This window comes from Peromyscus maniculatus, chromosome 15, assembly GCF_049852395.1.
Source record: "Peromyscus maniculatus bairdii isolate BWxNUB_F1_BW_parent chromosome 15, HU_Pman_BW_mat_3.1, whole genome shotgun sequence".
Classification (NCBI taxonomy): Eukaryota; Metazoa; Chordata; class Mammalia; order Rodentia; family Cricetidae; genus Peromyscus; species Peromyscus maniculatus.
The window spans coordinates 35,282,964-35,296,610 of NC_134866.1; the positions used below are offsets into that span (position 1 = coordinate 35,282,964).

The 13,647-nt window shown below is 40.9% G+C and overlaps 1 long non-coding RNA gene and 1 pseudogene across 1 annotated transcript in view; one reads left to right on the forward strand and one right to left on the reverse strand.

Moving 5' to 3' along the window:
- The window catches only part of LOC121822741 (uncharacterized), a 33,703-nt gene that overhangs the window by 4,793 nt on the left and 15,263 nt on the right, over positions 1-13,647 (reverse strand). Inside the window, exons 3-4 of the long non-coding RNA XR_013044724.1 lie at positions 7,152-7,358; positions 5,630-5,811 (exon numbers count right to left, since the gene is read on the reverse strand). This is a non-coding gene — a long non-coding RNA (uncharacterized LOC121822741). The remainder of the gene's footprint in view (positions 1-5,629; positions 5,812-7,151; positions 7,359-13,647) is intronic.
- On the forward strand, positions 7,862-9,113 carry LOC102908630 (large ribosomal subunit protein uL3 pseudogene; annotated as a pseudogene).

Consider the following 13,647-nt stretch of genomic DNA (forward strand, 5'->3'; position numbering starts at 1 on the left):
TCTATACCAATGTAAAACATTTTAAACAAGTTGTTCTTTAAAAGTAGGTTCATTAATCTACCCTTTTATCTTATCATCTCTATATACTATATATCCTCCTATATATCTAATCATATCCCCTTTTTCTTTTTTAGAAAGAGATCACATTTATAATCAACCTGTTTTAAATAAAAATATTGGTTTTTCTCTGTCCCACACCAGAGGGCTCTTCTGATTTGGGACACAAGAATCTCTTAACCATTTTTTTTAAAGCAATATGTCTGGGTTTAGAGGGGGAGTGAGCCAATTCCACCTCTAAAGCCAGCTTGGTATATTTGGGAATTTGGGCGTAGCATCTCTTACTACTTCCTGCTGGAGGGGGGCGCTGTATCTTATGGGGACGCAAAGAAAATTTTAGGCCTATGGGGTAGTCCTTGAGGCTGTATTGTGTGAACCAGTTGCCTTGAAACCGCTCTGGATGTTGGATCATCTGGGCCATGGTGTCATCGGAGACCTTTCAGGGGGTCTTGGCTGTTGAAACCTGATGTATCTTAATCTGGAACAAATCCATAGCCTCTGGCTTTCTGTGGAAACAAAAGCAGAACCTCTTTTCCAAAGCAACATATCCTTAAATCCAAATTTTGAAGTCAAGGTACCTTTAAAATATACATTTTGGCATAACTCAACAGCTTTTGTAATCAAATGTTTTTCTTCAGTTACAAATATCAAAGACAACATAATCCAGATTCTCTGTGTGGTAGCCATCGTTACGTGGCTTATTTTTTATATTACCTTGAGCCTTGAGCCTATTGCTTTAAACTGTACCATTCTAAGACTGAAACTGCGCTGTGACTGCTGGCTCCACCCACTTTAGCTTCCCAACATGGCGGTGGTACGTTTTCTGCCAGCTCTGGGAATCATCAAGTCTCAGAAATAGTAGGTCTACGCTTTTATCAAAGCAGCATGTAGCCCAGAAACCCTTTTTTTTTTTTTTAATACTAGTAAAGAATAAATCTACTACACAGCGTAATGTGCCGCTGGCAGACGCCTCATTCCCGCCATACTGCGGGTCAAACGCACACGCCAGGAACCCGCCAGTGTTCAAACCTGCGTTTTGCAGCGTCTAGCTGCCCGTATGAGACAAGAAGCAGGAACCTGTTTTTGGCTCTGTTTAGAATTGGTTATTAAATATTCTCAGGTTTAAGGTAGAAACTCGAGCCGTTGGGCGCCATTTGTTGCTGGAGGGCTTCTCTCCAGGTTCCCCAAGCCCCGCAGTCCCACAATCCACTTATAAAATAATCACTCAGACGCTTATATCACTTATAAACTGTATGGCCGTGGCAGGCTTTCTGCTAACTGTTCTTTTATCTTAAATTAACCCATTTTTATAAATCTATACCTTGCCACGTGGCTGGTGGCTTACCGGTGTCTTTACAGGTTGCCTCTCCTCCCCGTGGCTGCAGTGTCTCTCCCCTCAGCCTTCCGCTTCCCAGAATTCTCCTCTCTCCTTGTCCCACCTACTTCCTGCCTGGCAACTGGCCATCAGTGTTTTATTTATATAGAGTGATATCCACAGCAGTCTTTGCTATTTGAAAATTTACTGTGCACATGGATCGTCCTAATTCTACATGAATCACAGATAAATGTGTAAAATTGAATAATTCAGTTCACACTTGGCCTTGATTTTTCTTACTTAGCACTCTTGACCTGTTTTAACATAATCATCCTTCCTCTTCAGGCATACATATGCACATATATACACAAGAAAATGGAACTTTATATATAAAGCTATAGATCAATTTCCTTTGGATGTCTAGTAAATTCATAGATGAAAATATCCAGAAAGTCTGCCTTTCAAACTAAGTTACATGTGAGAGCCATCTGGAAACTTTTAAAAAGTAGATTAATGTCTGAATCATATCTAAAACAATTTTAATATAGGGTAAAACTGAGACATAATGTTTTTATAGCTTCTAGGAATATATGAAAGTGGTCTGGAAATTTTGGGATATATCAAATAAGTACAAGAGTCAACTTGAAGGAGCTTTCAGTAAGCAAACCTGGGATGATTGGATGAAAATATTAATGATGATTTAGGGAACAATATAAAATGCCATGTGTCCATATTAATATAAATAAGTACTTTTTAAAAATTGGGGGTCTAGGAACAATTCGTTACAACAAAATCCCAAGTAATAAATGTATACAGATAATGGAAAGGAGGTCTATTGTGTGATAATAATGGTTGCCAACAGGAATCACCAATGGATATGAAAGCAGTGGGGAAATATAATAATAAGAAGCATATATATATACATCTCTTTGAGTTCCTCACCAATATAAAAGAGAAAACAATGACATCTTCTGGGAGAAGACATCAAGTGACCTAAGTTTGCTTTGTCACATAGTATTGTATTAAGATCGTGTACCTCTTGATATGATGCACTGGCCAGGACAAGCTATCCTTTCATGAAATCTTATTTTAAAATGCACCCCTGATTTGAACTGTAAAGAAACTACTAAACAAACCCAAATTAAGGAATATTCTATAAAACAATTGACCAGTACTGTTCAAATGTGTCAAGAACCTGAAACATAAAGACAAAGGAACTCTTCTCTATGTCAAAAAGACTATAGAAAAAAATAAAAATTAAATGAAACATTGTGCCCTGGAATGAATACTGAATCACACAGATAACTGTAGCAGGTCAGTGGACAAAGTATTAATAAGGCCTGTTGATTAGTTTAAAATATCATATTGTCTTAGTCAGTGTTCTATTGTTGGGAAGAGACCATGACCAAGGAAACTCTTAAAAGAGAAAGCATTTAAATGGAGCTTGCTTACAGTTTCAGAGGTTTAGTTCATTGTCATCATGGTGGGGAGCATGTTGGAGAAGTAGCTGAGTGTTCTACAGAGTTCCAGATCCTCAGGAAGCAGGGAGAGAGAGAGAGAGAGAGAGAGAGAGAGAGAGAGAGAGAGACAGACAGACAGACAGACAGACAGACAGACACCGGGCCTGGCATGGACTTTTGAAACCTCTAAGCCCACCCCCAGTGACCCATTTCCTCCAATAAAGCCACACCTCCTTGTTCTTCTCAAGCAGTGCCACTCCCTGAAAACACTTTGCTCTTCAGTCTTTCCTGCCTCTCCATTACATCTTCATTCACCTTAGAGGCATTGGGAGCTGTGGGTATGTCACACACAGCATACACTTTTGTCCAAACAGCTTTACTTGCAATGTTCTGGCTTCTGGTATACCATCAATACTAGATCCTCACTGAAACTCCTCTCTGATATCCTGCTGCTGCCCCAGTCATGGAGATCTTGTGGCTATGGTTCCACAGGACCAGTCCTTTCACATGCTCCAGCAGGCCATAGATGGGGTAGATGTTGAGGTGGGCCAAACTCAAAGCACTGGATGTGGGCCAGGGTGGTAGCTGAGTTGGTAGGTCCGAGCCTCCACTGGGATTGGCTCTCTCAGGCCGGGGCAGATCCCACTCTCCTATGCCCACACCATCTGGGTCAGCTCTCCCATGCTTTGGTGAGTGAGGGATGGGGTCAGCTCTCCTGTATGAGGTGGGGCTAGCTCTGCCATTGCAACAGTTAGGAAGAAGCAGGGTCTGATCTCCCAGGACCAGCTAAGGGTGAGGCTGGCCCGGCAGGGCCTTCAGATTTCAACATGCATGGTTCTCATGGCCCCCAGGAGTAACCAGGCAATAGACATCAACACAGACCCCAGCTGCAGCAGGACCACGGACCCAGACATGGCCCTTGGCAGCAGCTTGGGCCCAGATGTCACCATGGTCCCCAGTGACACCTGGGCCCAAGTGAAGGCCACTCAGATCACTATGGCCCTGGTGGTATCATGGCTCTCAGACACCAACATGGTATGAGGGCCATATTTTTTTTCACACTACCACACATATCAATGTCAACTCATTATTTGGGTACTTAGAGTATTATTAGAAACGAATTTTTCTTTTGACATCTTTTGGGAAACCTTGTGGCTTTGAAGGCATGATCTAGAAAAAGAGTAATCCATAAACAACACTTTAAAGTTACAAATGTCTGTTCCCTGAGATTCCACCAGGAGGGTGTTCATGATCTGTGCTCCAAAGCTCTGATGCAGGTCTTTCGTCCCACTATATCAGCCACCCTTTCTTTTAACTGAGTATGCCACTTGCCACGCAGAAGTGTCTTGATTTGATTTAGTTACTCTTGTTTATTCTTATTTTTTGTTGTCTGTGCTTTAGGTGAGATCCTTGCCAATGCCAATATCGAGAGACCTTCCTCTCGTTTGCTCTGGAGGATTGTGCAGTTTCCAGTCTTATATTTAAGGCTAATAAGACTTGGAATCAACTTTTCTGTATAGTATAAATCTTTAGTTTCTTGATTTCATTATGGACTCCCTGCACCATTTGTTGAAGAAACTATCATTTTCTCTTTTTCTGTTTTAGGAACTTAGTGGAAAAGTTGAAAACTGACCATATTTATTGGTGGCATTTCTTGGCTCCCCTCCCATGCTGTGCTGTGCTATGTGCCTCTCTGTCTTTATTTCTATGCCACTAAAATATAGTTTTTAATCACTATTGTTTCATAACACAAACTGAAATGAAGTGTGGTGTTTCAGGTTTCTACATCAGCAACCCTTATCTGGGATGGTTTTGAGATAAATCTGAGACATCAGATCTTGAAATCCTATCAGCAGATTAGCATGTGTCTAGAGAGTATGGGCCCCGGAAATTCATAGTATTATTACCAAGCCTGAAAAAAACAAGTATAACAACAACAGATAAAATAGTCGTAGCTGAGCAGGGAAGGCTTTGAAGACTAGACACATGCAGTGAGTTACAACACAGGAGAGATGTGGTAATGCTTTAAGCAGGGTACAAACCAGCCATAGGAATTCTGGGAAAGGAAGAACATTTCTAGACATGAAAAACAGCTCACCCAGGGGAGAGGATTAACGTTCGGGAGATTTTACAACTATTTAGTTTTGGTTCTTCTCAGAAAAGTGATTCTGAAATGGTACACAGGAGGACATTCCTCTTGTGCTTACAGCTTCTGTGTTCTGTCCTTTTCCCTAGTAAGTCTGGAATACACAGAAGGAGGATTTGATTTTGACAGAAGCAAAGACGTTCTGCTTACACATCTTAGGTGAAATTCTAACCACTCATTGCCTGTGGCTTCTGTTTTGCTTTGTTCCCAGTATAAATATATTCTACTTTCCCTGGAATCTAGACTCGTCTCCAGGCACTCACAGGGTACCTTTGAATTACTTGCTTGGGATAAATGTCTCTAGAATAATGTAATACCAAGATCTCCAATGCCTTCCAGCTTCTCTTCTCTCTGAATGGTTTATTTAAACACATGATTAAAATTTATCATCTTGAAAAGATTTTTTTCCTAAACAATTTTGCCTTTGAGTAGATCAGAATGCATGAGGAAAAGATAACCTATTCCAGCAGGTAACAATGATACTATAAACTGTAGAATAGGAAATTTTTCTTTAAAAAGTTCATACTTAGATAAACAAATTAATAAGCATACTAACATAAGACATCCTCAACATGATGCAATGTCACATTTCTACAGTATTCCTACCCAAATGCATTAGCTTACAGAGAAGCCATAGACAACAGTACTCACCAATGTCAGAACACAGACTAAGGATGAAATCATGTAAGAATTCTGAGTGCGAGAAAACCAAGAAAACAAGTCTTCCGACCTCAATCTCTCCAAAACACAGAATTCCTGGGATGTGTTTTCACACTCCTCCCAGGTGTAGCAGACAGGAGTGAGGTTTACTTCAGCTGCTGTTATTCATGTGCCTTTAGGAAAAAACATGTTTTTGTCACATGCAGCCTGTCCTGGTGATTGTACCCTTTCCTCAGGTGACTTTCCTTGACCCTCAGACTATAAACCGCCTGATGCTCTGAGTAAAGTTGGCTATTGCATGACACTTTAGTCTGCCTCATTTTTAGGCCCCGCTTTCCTAGGTTCATGCCACCAACTAGAGTGGTAACACACCAGTATTTCTCAGTCATGAAAGGCCAGAAAAACAATGTAGATATTATGGAAGATTAGAGACCAGGGACACATTGCAACAAACAGATTCTAATTATATCCTAGAAAAGGCCCTAAGTTGGAAAATTGGAAAAGCAGGGAAATGACCTATAGCCTAGTTATGTTATTATACCAATGCTATTTTTCTAGTTTTGACCATTATCCAATGGAAAAAAACACAATGAGAAGTGTTAAATGAATCTGAATTGGTCTTACAATAAAAACCTGGAACCAGATATCAGGGTAAATGCTGAAAGATCAGAGAGACAAAGGAAAAAGCCACTAGAGAAACTTCTCACCACTACTGAATTCTCAGGCCAAAAGGAAGGTGAGATTATTTCTCCATGACTCCTTGGACTGAATGTCTCAGAATTCTCAGCCAAAAGGGCTGAATTCCTGTCTCCTCTCGCCTTATATTCCTTTCTCTGCCCAGCCATTTCACTTCCTGTCTCAACCTTCCTAGTGCTGGGATTAAAGGCATGTAACTCCCAAGTACCAGGATTAAAGGTGTGTGCCACCACTGCCTGGCTCTGTTTTTCTCCTTGACCATGTAGTTCAGGGTAGTTTTGAACTCACAGAGAACCAGACAGAGCTCTACCTACCAAGTGCTAGGATTAAAGACGTTCGTCAGAAAATCTCATTGAATATGTATGCATGTATGTGTACACGTGAGTATAGACATGCATAATTTAGTTAATTCTCATAGTATCAACAGGCAAGCACAGCTGGTCCTCACCAACGATGCAGTTAAGTAAGTTCACATTTGCTATTGTAACCCTCAGTCCTGTGGTTTTCTCCTTAAATAGCTCTTCTTCCAGCAACCATTCCTTTTTACACAAGAAGCGCACCCCCACCAAAGCAGAAAGAAGTCCAATAGCATTAATTTTACTGTCAATGTGATTAATACCTGCCACACTTAAATAATAATCACTTTCTGTTCATGAATGGCCTGGAGAGTTATACATAGTGCTTGCTGTGTGCTACACCAACCCTGCTCAGCAGGACATGATCTTTGCCAGCCAATGGCTTGAGGAGGAAGATGGGGATTTCAAATATACCACCTTGGAACAAGACTCCAACATAGCAAGTTATTGAAAATGTCTACCTGCAGAGCCCAGTCCCACCCTGAGCTCTCATAGACACAGTAGAGCTGGGAGACAATTGAGCCTGCTTCTTTTAGCTGTCAGACACAGACATGAAAACATCCCCAGGAAGGCCTTTGTAAGACGTTGATCCTCAACCGCTTCCAACTTTGGTCAGTTATTCTTATCCTTGTGGCAGGTGTGAAAACAATATTCAGAGATCATTCATCCTGTTAATTAATAGAAAGATATTTTAGGGGAAGGACTGGAATGTCATGCGCATACTGTGTTTTTCACAACTCATTTCTATCATGGATCTTCCCCCCTCTCTCAATAGTTAAAATACTGTAAACTGACCTACACTGCTTATTCAAATTTAATCTGTTTTACCATTAATGTCCTGTTCCATTCATATGATAGCCCTTTATATATAGTTATCACAAACCTTTGGGTTCCATCTGCCTCTGTAACCCAACAAAATAGTAATTGACTAAGTATCTAGGACTAATGGGGTCCAATGGGGTCTCCTTCAAGAAAGTGATAGACTACAGATAAACAGGGACCTCTAATACTGCATGGTCCTGCTTTTCACCAACCTCCATTCAATTTCCTGAGAGGACAGAGTAGAAATCAACAGTGTCTAGGAACTTCGACCTCTATGTACAAGATACTTTTGCTGTTTTATACTTTATCTTGGAAATTTCAGCCTCTATCGGGGGCGTGTGACAGCGAAATGTCTCACAGGAAATTCTCTGCTTCCCGGCATGGGTCCTTGGGCTTCTTGCCTCGGAAGCGCGGCAGCTGGCATCATGGGAAAGTGAAGAGCTTCCCCAAGGATGACCCTTCCAAGCTTGTTCATCTCATAGCCTTTCTAGGTTACAAGGCTGGCATGACTCATATCGTCCCGGAAGTTGACAGACTAGAAACATGAACAAGAAAGATGTTGTGGAGACTGTAACCATTGTGGAAACAGCACCCATGGAAGTTGTGGGCATTGTAGGATATGTTGAAACACCACGAGGCCTCCAGACCTTCAAGACAGTATTCGCAGAGCACATCAGTGATGAGTGTAAAAGGCGTCTCTGCAAGAACTGGCACAAATCGAAGAAGAAGGCCTTCATCAAATACTGTAAGAAATGGCAGGATGACGTGGGCAAGAAACCACTGGAGAAGGACTTCAGCAGCATGAAGAAGTACTGCCAAGTCATCCGCATAATTGCCCACACTCAGATGTGTCTGCTTCCTCTGCACCAGAAGAAGGCACACTTGATGGAGATCCAGGCTAATGGGGGCACTGTAGCTGGGAAGCTGGACTGGGCCCGGGAGAAACTGGAGCAGCAGGTTCCTGTGAACCAGGTGTTTGGACATGATATGATTGATGTCATCGGGGTGACAAAAGGTAAAGGCTACAAAGGGGTGACCAGTCGTTGGCATACAAAGAAACTGCCCTGCAAGACCCATCGAGGGTTGCGCAAGGTTGCCTGTATTGGAAGCTGGCACCCTGCCTGTGTGGCCTTCACTGTGGCTCTTGCTGGGCAGAAAGGCTACCATCATCGAACAGAGATTAACCAAAAGATTTACAAGATTGGTCAAGGCTACCTCATCAAGAATGGTAAGCTGATCAAGAATAATGCGCCTACAGACTACGACCAGTCTGACAACATCAACCCACTGGGTAGTTTTGTCCATTATGGTGAGGTGACCAATGACTTCGTCATGCTCCAAGGCTGTGTGCTGGGAACCGAGAAGCGAGTACTCACTCTCTGCAAGTCCTTGCTAGTGCGGACCAAACGACCATGCTCTGGAGAAGACTGGCCTGAAATTCATTGACACCACCTCCAAGTTTGGCCATGGTCATTTCCAGACCATGGAGGAGAAGAAAGCATTCATGGGACCACTCAAGAAAGACTGCATTGCCAAGGAGGAAGGTGCTTAATGCCAGAAGCACTTTGGGCAGCTGGTGGGGTATCAATAAAAATTTTTCAATGGGGGAAAAAGAGTTTTAGATACCTAATATTCACCTCAAATTATGCATGTTTATTTTAATTCAGAAAGGCTATTTCTCAAAATCTTGTACCCACACTAATATACCAGGAAGATTCATCACGTCTGCTCTATGTGTAAAATGTTATTTATCATCATGCTTCTGCAGAATTCGGTCTGAGGGACCCTGCCTCAAATGTCTGCATTACACAATCCATCATGACAGGCTCTGTCTGTAGTCACCACCTACAACTGTTCCTTGGAGTAAACATTTTCCAAATGACAAGCAACTGACTTAAAAACAAACTTTTGGCCCACAATCCATTTATAAATTGGGAACTGTTTGTACTAACACAAATGTTTTTAGTCCTTGCCATAGGATTTTTTTTTTAAAGAAAAATTTTCTTTCAATTTCCATGAAAACAGCCACATCTCCAAGTTATATGGCTGCTTTTTCCTCTAGATTTCAAACTGACTTCCAGAAAACGTCCTAGTATGCATATCAGGCTGGGAACATAGCCTAACAACAACAAAGAAGATAAATGAGAAGGCGAGATTGAATGGAACTCATTTTTACGTAAGAGCCTTTGATTCTGGGCTTTGTTCCTTGGCTTTAGAATTCAATTTCTCTGCTCAATTTTCTGCTGTTCAAATGACGCAGTCATTTTGGTGCTTGTACATGGCTTGGTTGGCTCCTGTTCTGAGAAGGAGTGACAATGTTTGTGAAAGGCTCAGAGGAAGCTGGCTCCTGCTTTTCATGCTTCGTCAAGGTTCCTTGTGTCTTCAAAGGAATCAAAAGCACTTGCAGGTGAAAAATCAGAATGTGGCCAGTGAATGCTGCGAGGAGTCTACTCTGGACATTTTGTCATCTGCGAGGAGTCTACTTTGGACATTTTGTCATCTGTGGGTGACGGTTTCGGCTGAAGGGAGGAAGATCAGTGGCATTCTATAAACAAATCCTAGGGGTTGTTGGTGTCAAACTTTGAGTAGCCTAGCTTCATTTTAGACTGAGGCCCTCAGCTTTCTTGGCTGGCTGTGGCAAGCCTCTCCAGAAGCCAAAATCCTTTTGTTCATCTCAGAAGATTATCTCTATTCCTGCTGTTATCCTCCATTTAGCTATCAAGTATAGAACAGTGAAACATCATTCTAACAGTGAGTTGTTCATGCTTCTTCCCAGATGAGACAACGGAAGATCTGTACAGGAGGAAAAATAATCTGTGGTCAGCCGCTCAGAGAAGGGTATAGTCATATGTAGATAAGGTCCTGAAAATGAGGCTTTTTGAATGTTTATTCCTTTTAAGATGAGCTGTCTCTTTCTCTTTACTTATGGTTTGGATAATTAGATGCCTTAAGGAGTCTGAAGACCAGGCTGGAGAGTGGTTAAGAGCATTGGCTACTCTTCCAGAGGTACTAAGTTCAACTCCAAGCAACTATATGATGGCTCATAATCATCTATAATGGGATCTAATTCATCTGGTACACATGAAGACAGAGCATGTGTTGTATAATTTTATATATATGTGTGTGTGTGTGTGTGTATATATGTGTGTGTGTGTGTGTGTGTGTGTGTGTGTGTGTGTGTGTGTGTGTGTGTATATATAAAGAAGTTTTAAGGCATCTTATGCTTAAAGATACCCATTTGAGAGTGAGCTCAACTCTAGTCAAAATAGAGGAAACTCCATATCACTCACAGGAAGTCCTTAGCAGTGAGCTTTTCTTTACATTAGCAGATCGACAAACTGCTAAAATTCAAAACTAAATATGCATCACAGACTGCTGAGGTTTTTCTATTTTTTTTGCTGGTTTGTTTTGCTTTGTTTCTACCTACAAATTAATTTTTTAAAAGTTCAAATGTTTGGAGAATACCAAATGAAGGGAATATGTACAGATCATTTAAATTATTTAAACTTCAGTTTTCATTGTACACAAATACAAATTATGTGTTCACCTAACAATGGAGCTGAGTATTTGCAAATAATGACTATAGCCTTTGACACTTTAAATGCTACATGTCCCATTACTAAGAAAATAAAAAATAAAAAATAAAGATAAATAAAATAAAATGAAAACTTCAACTCCTACCCCATGTTATGAGAATTCATGCTGTTCTAGTGATGTGCAATAATACCTGGAGCCAGAGACCAGTGAAGCAGAGAGAGGATCCAGAAGCCGCAGAAAAAAAGGTACTTCTGAATACATTGTGACTTGTCTGAAGATAGAGATGTTCTTTGTTTATTCTTAATAATTTAAGCACACATTGTGTCTTTTTAATAAAAAGAGTCAAAGGCTCATTAGAAGTTAAGCAAGAACCTATGAGGTGCCTCAATGGGGAAGGAAGCTTGTGATGGAAGACTAACAGCCTGAGGTCCATCCCTGGAACCCACAGTGGAAACAGAGAACCAGCTGCAAGGTGTGCTTTTACCTCCATGTGCATGTCATGATGAATGTGTGCCTGCACCTCAGCATATGTACATCACACATTGATGAGGATGAGGATGGTGGTGGTGATGGTGATAATGATGATAATGGTGATGATGGTGATGGCGATGATGATGGTGATGATGATGATGGGCAAAATAGAACATAGAAAACAAGGACAGAATAGCTATGGCTCTATCACAGACTTTCCTTTTCTCTACCACTCATCTTTGTTTCTCATTCCACTATCTCCTGGGTATCATTTGAGATGAGGAGGAGGAAGGAGAGGAAGTTGTAGACAGAGTAGAGGAATTGGAGGGCAATTCCTCTAAAAGAGGAGGACAGATGTAGCCAGGAGGTTTTCCTGGGTTCCACAGCCACTTGGTCCCAAATAACACACAGAGGCTTATTATTAATTACAAACTGTTTGGTCTATGGCTCAGGCTTATTGCTAACTAGCTCTTTCATCTTAAATTGACCCATTTCTATTAATCTGTGTATTGCCACGTGTCTCGTGGCTTTACCTGTGTTCCATTACATCTTGCTCCCCCCAGGGAAGCCCTGCAGTGTCTCCCTCCCTGTATCTTTATTTGGATTTCCCACCTGGCTCTAACCTGTCTTGTCATAGGCCAAGGCAGCAGCTTTATTAACCAGTTGTAGCAACACATATTCACAGCATACAGACAGGCCACCCCATAGCACTTCCTATTTTCTGTCAAATCAAAAAGGAAGGCTATCATTTTAACAGTAAAATTACATATAAAAATGATTATCAAGCAAGAACTGCAGTTACAATAGACAGAGAATAATTTTAGAACTAAATCAGTTCTGAGTAGTGAAGACCAAAGCAGAAACTGAAATGGAATGATAGAGAAAGGATTGGAGGTAGTCAGAGGGGCTTTGCAAAAAGCTCTAAGTTACACATGGGCTCATTTTTTCCTTCATGTCATAAAGTAAACTTCTAAAAAGGGGGCACACAAACATCTGTTGGTTGATAGCAAGAGAGGTAGAATGGCAGACTGATATATTGATAGATAAGAATGGAAACCAGAATAATCAGAAGACAGAAAGATCCTGGAGGGAGACAGGACATCAATAATTAGTTTTAACCACAGTGACATGTTTAAAAAACAACAACAACAACAACAACCAGGTTTTGTACTTTTACCATCTGCCTTTTTAAAATAAAAACCTAAACATATGCTTATTATATAGAATATATAAAGTAGCTGCAAAGTCCTGTCCTTCGACCATGCACACATCTCCTCTTTCTCCAGATGTTTCCAGAGTGTTCTCCAAGGCCCCTCTCCCACACTTGGAAAGAATAATTGTCACATTCTCGTCCAAGTGGAGAGAGTCATTCTGATTCTAGGGGAGTCATTTTGAATCTAACTGCAAGGAAAGAGGAGGATATAAAATTCGTCTACAGTCTCCAGCCATCCTGAGCTGGCATAACTTCCTTGAATGGTTTGTAGTCATCAATTTCATCGCAAATAATATAGCTGAGTTGACTTCTCACATGTTTAAGCTATGTTGTAGTTTTTCTAAATGTTAGCTCACAATGCCTTGCATTGGGTTCATCTGGAGTGGTTCTGGACAACTCTTTTAGGTTAAGATACCATTTCTTCATTTTAAAGCATTAGCTGTACAAAGACTAGTTGATCAGACTTTCTATGAAATTCAAATGAGTATGAACATTAAGGATCAATTTGCTGACAAAATGACCAAGATAACACTAGTTTTTCTTTAAAGAAATTTTCATCCTTATTCACTCTGCCTCACAGTTCAAGTTTTTAGAAGATTGAGGTTTTCTACACCACCTTCATTATTTGTTCAAATAACTGCAATCAATCACATTATGAAGCATGCACATAAATCTATAACATTAGCAGCCTACTGTTCCTAAGAGAACATAGATTGACACAAGCTTGTGGAATGCCAGGACTATTCAAAATACCCCCCCCCCTCCAAATAACCTAACAAAGAAACACTGAGGGCTGGAAAGATGGTTCAGTAGGTAAGACCGCTTTCTTTGTAAGTGTGAGAAACCTTTTGAGTCCAGATGCCAGCATCCATGTCAGAAACAAGGCATAGACATGCATGCCTGTAGCTCCAGTG